The sequence below is a fragment of the Pteropus vampyrus genome, unplaced genomic scaffold, assembly GCF_000151845.1.
Source record: "Pteropus vampyrus isolate Shadow unplaced genomic scaffold, Pvam_2.0 Scaffold39, whole genome shotgun sequence".
Lineage (NCBI taxonomy): Eukaryota > Metazoa > Chordata > Mammalia > Chiroptera > Pteropodidae > Pteropus > Pteropus vampyrus.
The window spans coordinates 5711612-5728759 of record NW_011888820.1 but is presented as its reverse complement, the minus strand read 5'-3'; the positions used below and the strand labels follow the sequence as shown (position 1 = coordinate 5728759).

General features: G+C 32.1%; 1 long non-coding RNA gene and 1 pseudogene across 4 annotated transcripts in view; both read left to right on the top strand.

The window, feature by feature from the left end:
• Positions 1 to 17148, top strand: part of LOC111738481 — a 44173-nt gene that overhangs the window by 6426 nt on the left and 20599 nt on the right. Inside the window, exon 3 of one of the 4 annotated variants that reach the window (XR_002779856.1) lies at positions 6412 to 6486. The exons of the other annotated variants lie outside the window; for them this stretch is intronic. This is a non-coding gene — a long non-coding RNA (uncharacterized LOC111738481). The remainder of the gene's footprint in view (positions 1 to 6411; positions 6487 to 17148) is intronic. 4 annotated transcript variants of the gene reach the window in all.
• On the top strand, positions 6800 to 6918 carry LOC111738490 (annotated as a pseudogene).

The following is a 17148-nucleotide window of genomic DNA, read 5'->3' as shown; positions in this document are numbered from 1 at the left end:
TTGTTTTGCCCCTTTAAAGCATTTTTCCCACATATATTCCAATTTTATTGTAGTTGTTAGAAAGTTATGCATGTAGACCCTAGCATCAGGCCTGCCTGTCTGCAGACCCCAGCAATAGGCCTGCTCCTCTGTCCATCCCTGCCCACAGATCATACCAGTCATCCTACCTGTGGACCCTGCCCATTAGTCCACTCGGGATCTTTGGCTAGGGTGACTGGTGAATGACTCCCTACTGAAGCCAGTCTATAAAGTCTATAAAATATAAGAGGTGACTGCCTCTTCAAATGTGCAGCTAACAACGCAAAGCTACTAGGATTGCAATGTCAGGAAAACATGATACCACCAAAGGAACAAAATAGAACTCCAGTGACCAATCCTAAGGAAATGATCTATGAACTGCCTGACAAAGATTTCAAAATAATCATCTTAAAGAAGTTCAGATGAACTAAAAAAGAACAGAGATATAAAACCAAATGAAATCAGGAAAACAATACATGAACAAAGTGAGAAATTCAACATTCTGTCATGATAAAAACTCTAAACAAATTGAGAACAGACGCATGTCCTTCAACATAATAAAGGCCACATATGACAGTCCCACAGCTAACATCATATTGAGTATGTCGAGGTGGTGAAAAGGTTGAATGCTTTTCCTCTAATGTCAGAAATAAGACAGAGATGTCCCCTTTCACCACTTCTATTCAACACAGTACTGGAAGTCTTAGCCAGAACAATTTGTCATGAAAAGGAAATAAAAGGCATAAAAGTTGAAAAAGAAGAAGTAAATTTTTCTTTGTTTGCAGATTACATGATCTTATATGTAGAAAATTCTAAAGATGCCACACACACACACACAACTATTTGAACTAATACACACATTCAGTCAAGTTGCAGGATAAAAAAAAATCAACAAATAAAAATCAACCATGTTTCTATATACTTACAATGAACTACCCAAAAAAGGAAGTTAAGAAAAACAATCCTGTTTATAATAGCACCAGAATAAAATACTTAAAAATAAATGTAACCAAGGTGGTGAAAAACTTGGACACTGAAAACTAAAACGCTGATGGAAGAAATTAAAGCAGACACAAATAGTTGGAAAGACATTCGGTATTCAGAGATTGGAAAAATTAATATAGTTAAAATGTCCATAATACCCAAAGCGATCTACAGATTCAATGCATTCTCTATCAAAATCCCAATGGCATTTTTGCTTTTTTAAAAATTTATTTTTTATTAAGTTTATTGGGGTAGCATTGGTTAATACAATTATATAATTTTCAGATGTATATTATCATTTGACATCTGTATATTCTATTGTATGTTTACCACCCAAAGTCCAGTTTCCTTCAGCTACCATATATTTGATCCCCTTTACCCACTTCACCCTCCCCTTATCCATCTATATTTAACTCCCTTTACCCCATCTACTTCCTCCCTCCTCCCCCACCCCACTAATAACCACTACTCTATAGTCCTCTGGTAACTACTAGTCTATAGTCCATGTCCATGAGCCTCTGTTTGTCCTGCTCATTTGTTGCTTTTAGGTTTATATCTTACATATAAGTGATATCATGTGATTTTCAACTTTTTCTGTCTGGCTTACTTCGCTTAGCGTGATTATCTCGAGGTCCATCCATGTTGTCGCAAATGGCAGTATTTCAAATAGAAAAATACAATCCTATAATACATATGGAACCATAAAAAATCTGAATAACTAGAACAATTTTGAGCATCATATTTCTCGATTTCAATATATATATGAAGCTACAGTAATCACAGTGGCATAAAAACAGACATATATACCAATGGAATAGAATAAATAGTCCAGAAATAAACCCACACATATAAGGTCAACTTATTTTCCCCAGAGTGCCATGAATACACATTGGGGAAAAGAAAGTCTCTTTAATAAGTGGTGCTGTGAAAAACTGGTATCTACATGCAAAAGAATGAAATTGGACCCATATATTGCACCATACAGAAAAATCAACGCAAAATGCATAAAAGTTCCAGAAGAAAATGTAGAGAAAAAGCTTTTTAACATTGGTATTGGCAGTGATTTCTAGGATATGATGCCAAACGTTCAGTCAACAAAGGCAAAAATAAATAAGTGATATTACATTAAACTAAAAGGCTTTGTCACAGCAAAGGAAAATATCACAAAATGAAAAAGCAACTCACACAATGGAACAACATAGTTATAAACCATATATCTGATAAAGAGTTAATGTTTAAAAATATATAAGGAATCCATACAACTAAATAGCAAATAACAAACAAACAAATGAACAATCCAATTAGGAAATGGGTAAAGGACCTGAATAGACATTTCTCCAAAGAAGACATACAAATAGCCAACAAGTATATGAAAAAGTGTTCAACATGAGTAATCATTTGGGAAACACAAATCAAACCACATTGATATATTATCTCACATCTGTTTACATGGCTATAATAAAAAAAAAAGATAAGTATTGGTGATGATGTGGAGAATTGGGAACCCTTGTACACTGTTTGTGAGAATATAAGATGATGTAGTCACTGTAGAAAAAAGTATGAAATTTTCAAAAAGTTAAAAATAAAACTACAATCCAGTAATCCCACTTCTGGGTATATATCCACAGGAATTAAAATCAGAATCTTTAAGAGGTACCACCATCCCTAATGTTCACTGCAGCCTTGTTCACAATATCCAAGACATGGCAGCAACCTAAGTGTCCATCAATGGGGGATTGAATAAAGAAAATAGTGGAATATTGCTCAGCCTTAGAAAGAAGGAAATCCTGCCATTTGTGACAATGTGAATGAATCTGGAGGACATTATGCTAAGTGAAATAAGCCAGACACAGAAGGACAAATACCACATGATAGTACTTATATTTGGAATCTAAATTCATAGAATCATAGAGTAGAATGGTGGTTACAAGGGGCTGGAGGAAGGGGAAAATGGAGAGATATTAATCAAGGGTACAAAGTTTCAGTTATAAAAGATGAATAAGTCCTAGAGATCTTTAAAATTTGCTAAGAGAATAGATCTTGTGTACTTATCAAAAAAAATAAATAAATAGAGCAGGAGGAAACTTTTGGATGTGATGGATATGCTAATAAATAGATTTTGGTGATGGTTTAATGATGAATACTTATATCCAAAGTCATCAAGTTGTATATATTATGTATAGCTTTTTGTATGTCAATCATAACTCCATTAAGTGATTTTTTTAAGGGAAATTTATGGTCTAGTACTAACAAGGTGATTATAATGCTACATTTCTCACTTGAATGAGTTGGTAAAAGATGTTATTGGGAATCCTGTCTTGTTTTTAAGCATATAATTTACAACCTTTAGTACTCAAACTATTATTAGTAATTCACTTCACAACAGATTGCAACACAGCTGTTTCTACCTCACCTGAGAACTTCTGCATTAAGGTTTCCAGTTATTCTGGCTCTGTACTTCCATTCCTCTATCCCCTGGATGGCAGTGTTGTCCTCCAAATTTCACAGTACAGTGGAAGCTTGGAATGTTAAAGAAAACAATCTAAATGAATGGATTATGATAGCATTTTCTGAATTAGAAGGAAAATATATCTATCAGGTTTTATATTTCTTTAATGTCTCAGATTAACTCCTTAGGCTTCAGTTTTTGACTTGAAGTGAATTACTAAATAATAATAAACTTACTAATTGAACTACTAACAGATTTAAGTAACTATACTAGTTACTGTATAGGAGAAGGTAATTGGCAAGTTACTAGGCTAATATGTTTACTAAATCAATCCTCTAACATATAATTTTTGTCTAAATTCCATTTGAATTTTTATGGAGTGTTTTATTTAGATTTATTACTTTATATCTCTAGGACATCTAAAGAAAAAAATTTCTATTCTTGGAATTTTAGATTTTAAAATTTGGAAATAGCTAGTGAGTGTAATATAGCCAAGTTTTACAGAATCTGCAGGGAGGAATCCGACCCTCATCAATTTAGCATTTTGGCTAAGAAGTTTGGCTCTGGAATCAGACTAGCTGATACCAAATTCTGATTCTATCTCTTAATAGCTATGTGCCCCTGGGCAAATTATGTAAGCTCTATGTGACAAGATTTCTTTCTTTATAAAAATGGGAATGATAACCAACCTCATAGGATTGTTGTGATAATTAAATGAAAATACAGTGCAGAGTTCTTGATAAATATTTACATCTAAATAATTTAAACTGCTGTTATTTTCAACTATCTCATTTGATCTTGATAACAACTTTGTGAAATAGGCATGTACATATGAGGGTTTCATGTCTTGCAAATGAATAACAAATATGCCCGAAGTTATAGAGGTATAAAGGGCAACCCAAACAAACCTCTTGACACAAAATCACTGTTGGCAGTTTTATAACAACTCTATTATAAGAATGTATACATTATGTTAATAATTTATGATCACCATGTCATCTTATCTCATTCATCCATTATTTAGTGAATGTTCAGTAATTAATAAGCTTATGCATATAAAATACATAAATCCCTTCATATGTATGATTTATTTCTTTTATTTGCCAATTAGCCCAAGATAGGCTCAAGATGATGCAACAAAGTCTATAATAATTTAAAGCTAAGTTCAGAAAACATTATTAAAGCCCAATTCGGATTAATTTTTAATATAGTGATTGGCTTTGATTTATTTTAATCAACATTTAAGGGAATTCTCTCTCTGATGGCCCAGGACAATTATAAGCCTCTACAAATGGATAGTGAGAGAGTCCACTGACATTTGATTTAGAATATGAAAAGAAACCTTGCAACTATTTGAGGTAAGACAAATGAAGACAGTTTGCTATTACACATAGAGTAGAACTGTTTTCAAGTTTACAAATATTGAAACAGTGTGTTGTTGTAGGATAAAATTAGTAAATAAATGAGGCAAAGAGAAAAAAGGGCCGGAATATAAGATGGAACCAAAACAAGATTATTAATATATAAGTGGGTGTCACAATGTCCTATACCTTATTTTGGGGATGAACTTTGGGTTAAACGCTAAGATTATAGTGCTAATATATAGAGAGAAATACAGTAATTTTGATGCTTAAGGGTCTATAATGTAAAATATATCTTGTATTTTAGAAGAATAATTAGTGCTAATACTAAGATCACAGAGAAACACCTCAACTAGGTCTTCCTCCCTGAGATCACCATGTCATGGAAGACATTCTCAACATCTTTATAGTAAACGATCATTTTTTTTGTTTACTAGCTCTTTCCTCTCTTTTCCTAGGTTCATTTCAAAGAAATAAGGACATGTATGTGTCCTTAAAAGATGTGTTCTACAGCAAGAGGGCATCCTAGGTTTTGATTCACCAAAGTGTTGTTTCAAAATAGTAAAGATCAACTTTTACAAAAGGGGGAGAGTGGGTCAAATTTGAGAGACTGACAAATCTGGGATTAACTTCTGCTGTAAACAACTAGAAAACTAGAGAAAGTATATGGAAATTTACATATAATTCATATATAATTTTCATACATTGGATAACAGGCAGCACAGGCTATATACTCCCTGAAAGAAAATAAGCAAATGAACATACATTTATTTAAGATGTTTTTCTACGTTCTCAGGATCAGTATTAATTATACTTCTTCTAAACAAGATATATTATTATTTTGAGTTTTAAAATTATTCTATTATTGTATTATTTTAAGCACTAAAATTATCCCTAAATACCACGGTTTCATTTAATTTATTTCCTAACCCCTATATTACCTGTGATTTGGTACTTCAATCTGGAGGCTAAATAGGATGCTGATTTTTTTTTTTAAATAAAACACTTTATTGGTAATATTGCGTACCTCCATGAGAAGGCATGAATATTTGACTCCTGGGACATTAGTACTTATTATGATCATTGTCTAGGTCCATTAATTTCTTAATGGTTCCAAAATAGTGATATTTTAATTTCATCAGTTTTTCTTCATTTAGGAATTGTCCTAAAGAAGAAATTTTCCTTTTCAACTATTTTGCTATGTTTGGCACAGTTACATAGGAGAGACAGAATAAATGCTTGATAGCGTTCATCATTTTAAAAAGTGAATTAGTTTCCTAACATGTTTGAAAAATTGACTAAGGAGTTTTTGTTGTTTATTTGTTTTAATGCTTGTTTTAAAAAGTAAGTACCAACTTTGGCAAAACAAAAAACAAACAAACAAAAAACCTCACAAAAAACAAAAAACAAACTACCTCACTGGGATCTTAATCCTACTCAGTTGACCATTTGGTCAGAGAATAAGTAAAGGTAGATCATATGATTTCTTGTAGCTATCAGAAGTTACATATAGGTGACTCAACTCTTTCCTTTCTTTTCCTAGGTTCATTTCAAAGAAATTTAAATGTTACTGCTCCTTAATGGTTTTCTTTTTTCTAGGAGAAAAACAAAGTGACAGGAGCAAGAATCTTAAGGAAAAAATGGGGTAGGCAGAGGAGTATGGATTATTTTGAGGTGAGGATTCATAAACCCATTAGGTCGTTGGAAGGCTGTGGTTAGGCTGCTGTTTGACTGGGCACATTGATTTCCCAGAGTGAACCGTAATAAAAAAAGATGGAGAACCAACTGTGTTTAGGACTCATCAAAGGTAAAAAACAAGTAAACCAAGTTCTGTTACTAAGTTCAAGAAGTGATTGCTGAGCTAAAAAATGGACATGAAGGAAAACATGTTAGAGGCTGCATAGGCCCTGGGATGAAGAGAAATCAAGATCAGTGCTAAAAGTCAAAGGGTCCAAGATAATTACTTTAAAAAAGTTGGAGAATCCTTGTCTATGGCCACGCTGCCCTGAGTAAGCCCGATCCCATCTGCTCTCTGAAGCTAAGTAGGGTCAGGCCTGGTTAGTACTTGGATGAGAGACCACCTAGGAAGACCAGGTGCTGCAGGCGTAAAAAATAAAAAATAAGGGATTGTAAGCTGACAAGGTTCTTGCAATCTGTGAGGTCAACCAAGGGTTGCCTTGCCTAAAATAAATAAATAAATAAACAAATAAATAAATAGATAGAAAAATAAATAAATTTGGAGAATCCAAGGGTCATTTTCATTGAGCCATTTACATAAGACTTGAACAGAAAAAACTTGAACAGAAGGAAGAAATTTAGAAAATACTGAAATGCTCAGTCTTTAATTTATTCTTGGATGACCTCATTTGTTTTAGATTTTTGGGATGTGGTTGATTATGTATGTTTGATTATATGCTGATTTACATGCTATATATATCTTTATCAGAATAGAAATCAGTTTTAAATGGAGTTGCTCTAAATTTTGCTCTTTGGATGATAAAAGGACTGTTAATTCTAATAGTGCTTAAATTAAGCAACCATGAATAATAACCTCTTGTCAGAAATCCTAGATGAAAAGATAACAATTGCTTGACAGCTTCATCAGGGCTAATGCGAGGCTACAACCAGACATAAAGAAGCTGCTAGAATTGTTACAGTTGTCTCAGTTTTGTTATATTGGTTATAGCTGAAAGAGGATTATATATTACTTAGTTTATGTTCAATCATTAGTATAAGAAACACTAATAACTAACTAAATTTAAAAAATCGTAAATTTATTGGAGCTGAGGGAGCAATAGTATAAATGATGTGTTCTGTCAGTGGAGAGAGATTAGCAAGATTGAACAGATAGAACAAAACAAGATAATTAGAAATTATAAAAAAAGTTTAAAAAGAAATTACATTTCAAGAAAGAATGCTGTGTTTTTACCTCTGATAGTGTGTCAAATCCAAGTACTGACAGATGTAGTTTAATAAATGTCTACTTTGATTCGAATTTTGAAAATGTTCTAGCATTAAATGATTTTATGTCCACCCAGTCTAGAATACTGTATCTAAACAGAAGTAGGAAAAATGGACCCATGAACTTGACAGAATGATGCATCACCCATGTGCAACCATTTTGTGTCAAAAAGGAAGCCCAAAGCTATAATTTTAGATTTCTATTTTACCTTATAATTAAGTTTTGCAACATAGCTTATATAAAAAAAAAAATAAAGAAATGGTCTTTCTCTTTGGGATAAATGACTTCTTTTCTTCCAGTTTTCAGGAAGTGAACTTTGCATTTTTCATAATGTTATACTTAACACAAGAAAACTTCATACTATTAATATTTTAAATGTAGGAATCAATTGCAGCGTATGGTCATATATTCTTAATGAAAAGTGATCTCTGTATGGATCCATTGATCAGAGAAATCTTATGCTCTAAGTGTATTGGAATATAGTATCAAACATAAAAATGCAATTCTTAATTTTTTTAAAGAGTCTCCTATGGTCATGCATATTTAATATATTTATTAGGGTTTAAGTCCATTCTTCATTGAATTTTTATTGAGGTTTTCAGAATAGTACCACTGTGGTGCCATAGCCAAAAAAATTCGGTTATCACTGCTTGTGGAATAAGGAGTCATGTCAGTTCCTAGGTTAATGCCAGCAAATGTTTTGGAATAACATTAAGTTATGTTTGATCTAACTCTGTAACGGTTCTCATAAAGCAAAGGCTATGCTTCTAGTTTTGTTGACTCGGTAATATATTGAGGTATGTAATAGTAATAGCTCATAATTACAATGTTATGGTTCTTGAAAGTATTACTAAATCAAAAAATATTGAGATAATATATAAGAACTACTCTTTTCTAACGTAGCATATTTTAATTTATTGAATATACTACATTTTTTTCAAGTCATAATGTCTTATAATGTATTAATCTTGTAAATCAGTCTTGATTTCCATGCTTGATTTCCAGCTAATTTGCATTCTTTTATTGTAGTGTTTGGGCTAGCAGTAGATAGTCAGGGAGTGATCAGATATTAGTTCAATATTTAAAACTGTTAAGAGCTATTTAGCAATCCACATTCATTCTCTGATTCTATAACCCAAATTGTTATCATACAGATTCACGTTTTTATTCAACCTCATGTTACAAGAGCAGTTCATTATATTTCCCTTAATCTAAGCCCTCTCAACTTCTAAATCCTCTCAATTCCCATTACTTCCTGTGTAGTAACTGGCTCTATGATCATCACAGAAACTTGAGGCTGTCATAATTTGTTCCCTTCATTTTTCTCTTTTTCATCAATTGCTGCAACCAGTTGGTCCTTTGTTCTAAACACATTTAATATCTCTCCATGCTTCTCTATCCCTACTGCCACATTTGCAGCTCAGGCATTAACTATCTGTCACCTGCCCTTGGAACAATCCTCCTAACTGGCCTTTCTACTTCTAGGATGATACCATTCAGTCCAAGCTCTATACTGTGTCAGAATACCCTTTGTAATAAGGATAAGTGGTCATCTGTCATACTTCCCTCTGTACAATTTTTCAGTGGTTCTTTCCTTCTTATAGGATAGTTTTAAACCTTTTTCATTTGGCATATAACACCCTGAAGCTTCAACTATTAGAACTCTCATCCTTGCACTTTTTATACCACAAATAACTGCTGTACTTGTAATCTCTGGAACATTCTACTATCACGAGCCTCTGAACCTTTGCTCAGGCTGTTCCCACTGCTTGGAAATCTCTTTCCCACCTTCCTCCCTGATAAATATTTACTCTTTTTGCATGCTTTTGGCAAGATGCCCACATCTCCTCCTCTTCTATCCTCGAGAACGTCATCACATAGGACTATTCCCATCGCACCTTTGGTTGCTGTGTATTTTGTTAGGCACCAGATGTCCCAGACTCTCATCCCCATGTGGCTTGTGTTTAACCTTATTTTACTTCATTTCCTACTCTATTCTCAATTTCATTCCTTAAACTCTGCTAGTATACTCTTTGAAACTTATGATTTGTCCTTATTAAAATTCCCTATATATTCAACCCCTTCATTAAACATTTCCTTTACTTTCATGCTCTAACCAAGACTTGGTTCTATTTTTCATGTAGCTTCCTCAGGTCGTGGCCATTTTTCCTCCTATGGCCTTTGAGCCTCTGAGCCTGAAATTGAAATATATGCATTTTTTGTTTCTCTCTGTTGTATCGGAACATTGTTACCCGCTTCTGAAAAGCTTCCAGGATTAAACCTTCTGCCATCAGACTATCACTTGCTATTATTGTTTCTGTTAGCCATCCATAGGCCAGTTCCTCTTATTCTTTGAATATTTGGGTACTGGTTCATTATCGCTTTCTCTAGTACAACAAATATAGAATTTTGGTGATTTCAATATCCATATAGATTCAAGTAGATGAACCTTTTAGTTCCCTGCCCTAGTCTCTCAGTTCCTTAACTTCATTTACTTACCCAATTCTTTACCCTAAAACAGCTAACTGCTTTGATGTTCTTACTCTAAACAAGCCATAACCAACAACTGCACTCCTTCCTCCATAATTTTAATTGTAAGCATCCTACTTTTTTTTGCTTCCCAGAATTGTATTATAAAAGTTTTCAAACACCAGGAAAAGTTAAAAGAATTTTACAGTAAATACATATATACACACCACCTAGATTCTATCATTAACATCTTACTGTATTTGCTTTACAGTCTGTCTGTTTATCTATCTATCTATCTATCTATCTATCTATCTATCTATCTATCTATCTATCTATCAATCTATCTGTCTATCCAGCCAGCCATCTGTCCCTCTCTCCATTGTTAATCCATCTAATTTTAGGTACATGTCAAAATAAATTGGAGACATCAGTAAACTGCTTCTTTAATATTTCAGTATGAATATTATTAACTACAGTTTAATATTTGTTTACCATAACAATAGTCCTCTCTTTTTCTCTCTCTTCTCTCTCTCTCTCTCTCACACACACACACACACACACACACACACACACATGCACACACACGCTCGCTCTCGCGCGCGCGCTCTCTCTCTCTGTCTCTCTCTCTCTTTCTCTCTCTCTCTCTCAATTATTTGCATCCTGCTTTACCACTGGACTGCGATCTCCTTGGGGGCATGCGCAATGATCTACTTATATTTATATCCCTAGCAGCTTGCATTAAGAGCATTTAGTCATTAAGTATTTGGTAAATAAATGCTAGTTGAATGGATGAAGATCTCTTGTTACAGGAATACTAATTTAGTTAGTTAAGATAGGATAAATACCACTGGATCACTCGAATCCAGAATTAGGTTACCTTGACAAATCAGGCAGGAATCATTTCCAAAATGTCAGGACACAGATTGAGTTTATAGACAAGTCAGGCCTTTTATTGAAATATCATTTTACATTTCATTACATCCTAAAGAAGTGACAAAATTGAAATTTATTGCTTGAGCAAAAGTCATAATGCCTAATGGCTTTCCTCAGAAAGGCATGCTTATCGTTATAATAACATTTATTTTCTATTATGGCTAAGTGTAGGCTAATATTTTTATTATTAGTTTAGTATGCCTAGAATAATTATGGTTATAGTATCTTAATAGAATTCCAAAGTGCATCTTACCTTTCAGCTTAGTTAAATAAAACTATATCATAATATAGCATAAAAACACCATTAAGGACCAAAATGTTCACTTCACATCTTGTTAGGTTACATGGATCAGATATTTAATAAACCGGATGCAACCTGACTTGGCTTTTAGACATATGTGTTGATTTTCCATGGTTGCCTATAGTGTATGTTATACTGATGTCATCATGTTAATAAGAAAATTAAGACTGTAATATACCATACTCCCAACAATGTAATTGGATAATTTATCCCTCCTGCTAAGAGAATCAGTCAGCATACTTGCTGAACAGATGCAAAGAAAGAGAAATATGTGAGACGCTCTGACAGGATGACACCATCCACAATACTAAACAAGAAGCATGTGTTGTAAATGTGAACCTTATATAATAGAACAACACCTTTTAAAACACAAGTGTGATCATAAAACCATCTGCTTCATAATTAGCTTGCTATGTACATCTGGTATTGCTATATTGGCTCACCAAATTGTTCCTAAATGCATTTTAAAAACATAAAGTGAATATAGATTGTCTATGGATTGAGAGACTAAATGTCCAGATGGCTTCCTTTAGTACCTTCACTAAATTCATCATTGTATTTCTTAATTAAGCATTCTCAGTAAGCATGTAACTGTTACCATTAAAAACTTACATTGATTAAATGTGTGTTTGAAGGACTCAGGTAAGTGGTGGCTTCAATTTAGTTTTCTAAGCTAAGTATAATTTTATTTCTACTTAATTACTTCTTCCTATTAAAATACAACATTATTAGAGTCCTTATTTCAATTGTAATATCATATATAATATGACTGTATTGTTAGAAGAAATAGCAAAGTTAAAGTGGTAAATTAATGTTCAGCTGACAGTGGGTTCTGACTTTAAACAGTTTTAAAAAGGCACTTAAGAACTTAGTCTAATAGACAATGGACTAGTGGTTACCAGAGGGTAGGGGTTAGGAGAGGAGAGGAGAAGTAGACGGGGTAAAGGAGGTCAAATATAGGGGGTGAAGTAGGTAAAGGGGATTAAATATGTGGTAGCTGAAGGAAACTGGACTTTGGGTGGTAATCACACAATAGAATGTATAGATGTCAAATTATAAATACACCTGAAAATTATATAATTGTATTAACCAATGTTACCCCAATAAACTTAATAAAAAAAACCTTAGTCTAAACTCAGAAGATACTCTTACCTTTTATTATCATTGACATCAGATAATCTATTGTTATATCTTTAGTAAGAGTAACATTTGATTTGGAAATAAGTATTTTCTAGTTGATCAATATTTCACAGGCAAAGTTCTTTATACCAGTTGGAGAAAAATTACAAAGAATTTATGCATATTAGATTATTTTAATTATGTGGACTACTCTTTTTATCATAACTCTTCTCCTTTGAGAGTTTGAACTGTTTTCTTCTTTTAGTATTTACATTTGCATGTGTCTCTCTCTCTTCTGTCAATACTGTCACTTTCAGTATAATTCTATTCTTTTTGCTATTCTGGGAGGAAAAAAGGAATGTTTGTATTAAAATGTTTTAGCAATTCTTAAAAACATTTAAAATATTTAATTTCTTAATCAGTGTTGATAAAAATGTAGGCAAAAGGCCAGTGCTTTTTATAGATGTGTAATACTTTAATAATAACTTTTAGAGATATTTGATAATATGTATTAAAATGTAAATGTTTATACCCTCTGATTCGGCAATCTTATTTTGATAAATATAGGTATACTTTGCAAATGTACTCAGATATATTTACAATATGCTCCTATTCATTGAGAGTATTAATTGTATTCTCATTTGCAAATCATAAAAAATTGGAAACAAGAAAATTGTTGCCTAATAAGGGACAAGTTAAATAAATTCTCATCTAATTCCATCTTTTAAAAATGCTATAAATGACTATAAATAAACAAAAACACAGAAACAAGCCAAACACTGTTAAAGTGTGTCTGCATGCTTTTTAAAATCTAATTTGTTTTCTTACTTTGGGTTTGTATCATGGAAGACTTCTTTCTATGCTATGTAGTTCTGTTATACTTAAATATTTTATAACCAGCATGCATTAATAAAGAAAACATTTCAGTGGTTGCGATGGATACTGGGAGTGATTTTAATTTCTTTATCCCTTACCCTTACTTGCAGCAACTATTAACCCTAACATTTCATACTACTTTTGAAATCTTTCCCATTCTTTGTTATTTTGAAATCCAATCCACTCCATCCTATAGCTATTACCCTTTCAATGACAGTGTGATACTCTACATAATCGCACTATTTTTTCAAGGTTATTATTTTTACTCTGATTTTCATTCTGCATTTCTTTTTGAAAATTTGTTTTGGATCTAGAACAATTTATTTCCTGTATGGACATGGTTTCGGTGGGTTTATTTTGACATTTCAGCAGTGTAGTTAATCCAGCACAACCTTGGCTTCCTCTTACTTTTGAGGGATAAAAGTAAGTAGGAAGACTTAGAAATAGTGTATTAATGTTCTTGTCCTGTTGGAGTGGAGTCCACATTGATATTGATGAACTCTAGATGTTATTTTTAAAAAAAGCACAATGATAAAACTTTATTAATGACTAGAAGAAAAAGTAGAATGTTTAATTTAAAACCAATAAGGAAAAGAGAAAAAAAGACAAAAGCCAAAAAAAGATACAAAACAAAAAATAGAAAGCATAGTGAAAAACAAATACAAAATGAAGTGGCAACAAGAAATATAAACATATCAGTAACCAGAGTAACATATCAGAGTACATATGAATATGTTAACTGAACCTATTAAATGAAAATAGGGGCTCTGATTAACTAAAAATACTCTTAAATCTGGTTAAATGCTTATTATAAGAGACATTGCGTATATGTTCATTGCAACATTGAATAAGAAGAGGAAAATGGTGGAGTGTTTCCCCATTTTCATCATTAAGAGCAAGAGGATATAGCAGTTGGAACCTTTCTTTACTCAGCAAATTTGCTTGAAATTTATTATACAATATGAAATATAAAATCTACGGTCATAGTGGGTCATTTTAATATCATCACTCAGAAAGGACAGATTAAAAGATTAAAAATAAGTGAGGTTATTGAAAATTACAACCTTAAGTACTAGGGTTTATCTACTAGAATTATACGAATTTTCTATTCCCAAAATATAGAATTCACATTTCTTTCAAACAACAAAAATCTTTTCCAAAATTATTTATGTTTAGGGCTTGGAATAAATCTTAACAAACAGCAAAAATTGTTTTCCTGTAGATCACATTTCCTGATCACAGTACGATATAATTAGATATCAGTAGTCAAAAAAATATACAACTTGAAAATTAAAACACAACTTTAACATTTGTGTTCAAGAAGAAAGGAAAATGGTAATTATGTATATCATGTATCATATGTGTATCACATATCAAAACTTGATTGTGGCTAAAGTAGTACATTTAAAAAATATATGGCTTAAATACATTATAAAACTAATTAAATATTGAAAACAAATGAATCAACATTATTTTAAGAAACTAAAATAAAAAATAAAAAAATATACCTCCATCCAATTTAGAAGAAATTACCAAAATTAATAAAAAATATATTAAAAATAAAATATAAATAAAAATTCCAAAAGATTTTATCAGTGAATTGAATATTATTTCTTTGAAAATAACAGTAAAAAGAAGTTTTGGTAAATCTCATCAAGATGAAAGCAGAAAGCACAAATAACTTCAGGTAGTTATTATCTTTGTTGCTAACAGGTAGTAGTACAAAGGTGATGGCAAACTTTATGGAAATAAATTAGAACATTTAGAGGAAATGGCAAATTTCTGGCCATATATATGACCAAAATTACCCCCAAGAAATTAAAATGAATAGACAAATGAAATGTTAGTATATATTGGACAGTTCATCAAATTGGAAAAATATGAGGTCAATATACAAAAATTGATGGCTCTCCTTTACCACTGAGAAAATGTTGAGTGGAAATAAGAATTTAAAGTATTAGTTCAACAATATGATGCTATTTATGTAAACTTTTCCCTAATTAAAAGATAATACTCTTTTTATACTGCTACATATATATGTAGGTAAATATAGTACAAAAAAAAATCTACTGGATTATTTCATGTCCAATTAAAAACAGTGGTTATTCTGGAATAGGAAAGGGGACTATAATTGTGGGTGGTATTCAAAGTTTAAACATTACAGATAAGACTACAAGTAGTCTAACTGAAAAAAGCAAATGAGCAAGACAAACAAAAAATACTCAGAGACATAGACAACAGCTTAGTGGTTACCAGAGGGAAGTGGAGAGAGGGAAAAATGATCAAATATATGGTGACGGAGGGAGATTTGACTTTGGGTGGTAAATACACTATGCAATATACGGATGACATTATTGAATTGTACACTTGAAACCTATATAATTTTATTAACCAATGTCATCCCTATAAATTCAATAATAAAAAAGACAAAAGCAGTGCTCTTATCTGTAGTTTAAAAATGTTTACAGTAGATTGTCTTCTTCCCTTTTTACAATTAAACATTGAGTAAACACACAAAGAGCAAAAATTTTTTTAAAAACTAATAATACTGTGTTGTGAGGATATTTTATTAGGAGAATGTGATAAAAAGTTTGCCTATAGCAATGTGTTATATTATTAATCAGGACTGTCCTAGGCAAACTGGAATGTATGACCACCATAATTATGTGAATATGGAACTCCAAAAGCCAGCATGTCATTCTAGTGGGAGGTCAGTAGTATCAGTGATAGTTCCTGGTATAAACAGCTTCAAGCCGCAGAATAACAGAAAATTTTTGGAGCAAAAGCTGAGTCACAGTATAGAGACCATGTGCTCTTCATTTTTTAGACCAATTTTCTGTACTTGTTTTGCTCTCAAAGGTTAAAGGTTCAAATCGAGAATTCCCAGCAAATAGTCAGAAGGTTGTCTTTTATTATGTGTGTGCCCCCTCTGATATTACAACCTTGGTTTGCTTTTACATAGTCTGTTTGAATTATAACCAGTGTAAGCTGGATCTTTATGAATAAATTGGGGATCTTTATTCCTGACCTCATGTGCAAACTCACCATTTCAGTTTTTAATTGTTCATTCAAAAAATATTTTAATTTCCACTATGTTTAGGTAACTTATTCTTTTAGAAATTTTGAAAGGAGTTGTCACTACTCTCAACAAAAAGAAATAAAATTTTTTAAGTGTGGTGATTTCAGGAGGCTTCATTAAGAAGTTGACATGTTAGTTGGCTAATATTTTTGACACTTGGAGTTTTTGAGAAGATCTAAAATGTAGAGCACAAAGAAAGACACAAAAGTGGGATTTCAAGAAACAAGAGACAGAGGAAGAGATTAATACTGAGTACTTTTTACTAAGCACTTGGTAGGCACTATCCATACATATTTTATACAACACTCACAACAACTATACGAGGTAAGTCAGTTCAGTCCATAAATTTTCCAAGTACATACTCTTTTCTTCTTCTTCTCATAATTCTAAATTCATTTTCCTGATTGGGACTCGGTGGTAGTACAATTTTCCTATAAGAGAGCACCCTTATAGCAAGAAAACGAGATAAAAGACAACATCTTTGTTAAAATTAATTTTTGACACTTTTATCATCAAAATAAAGAACTTAAATTTTAGTCTAGAGATTTTATAGTCACATTGGTGACATCTATTATCGACAAAGTAATAAACCATTGG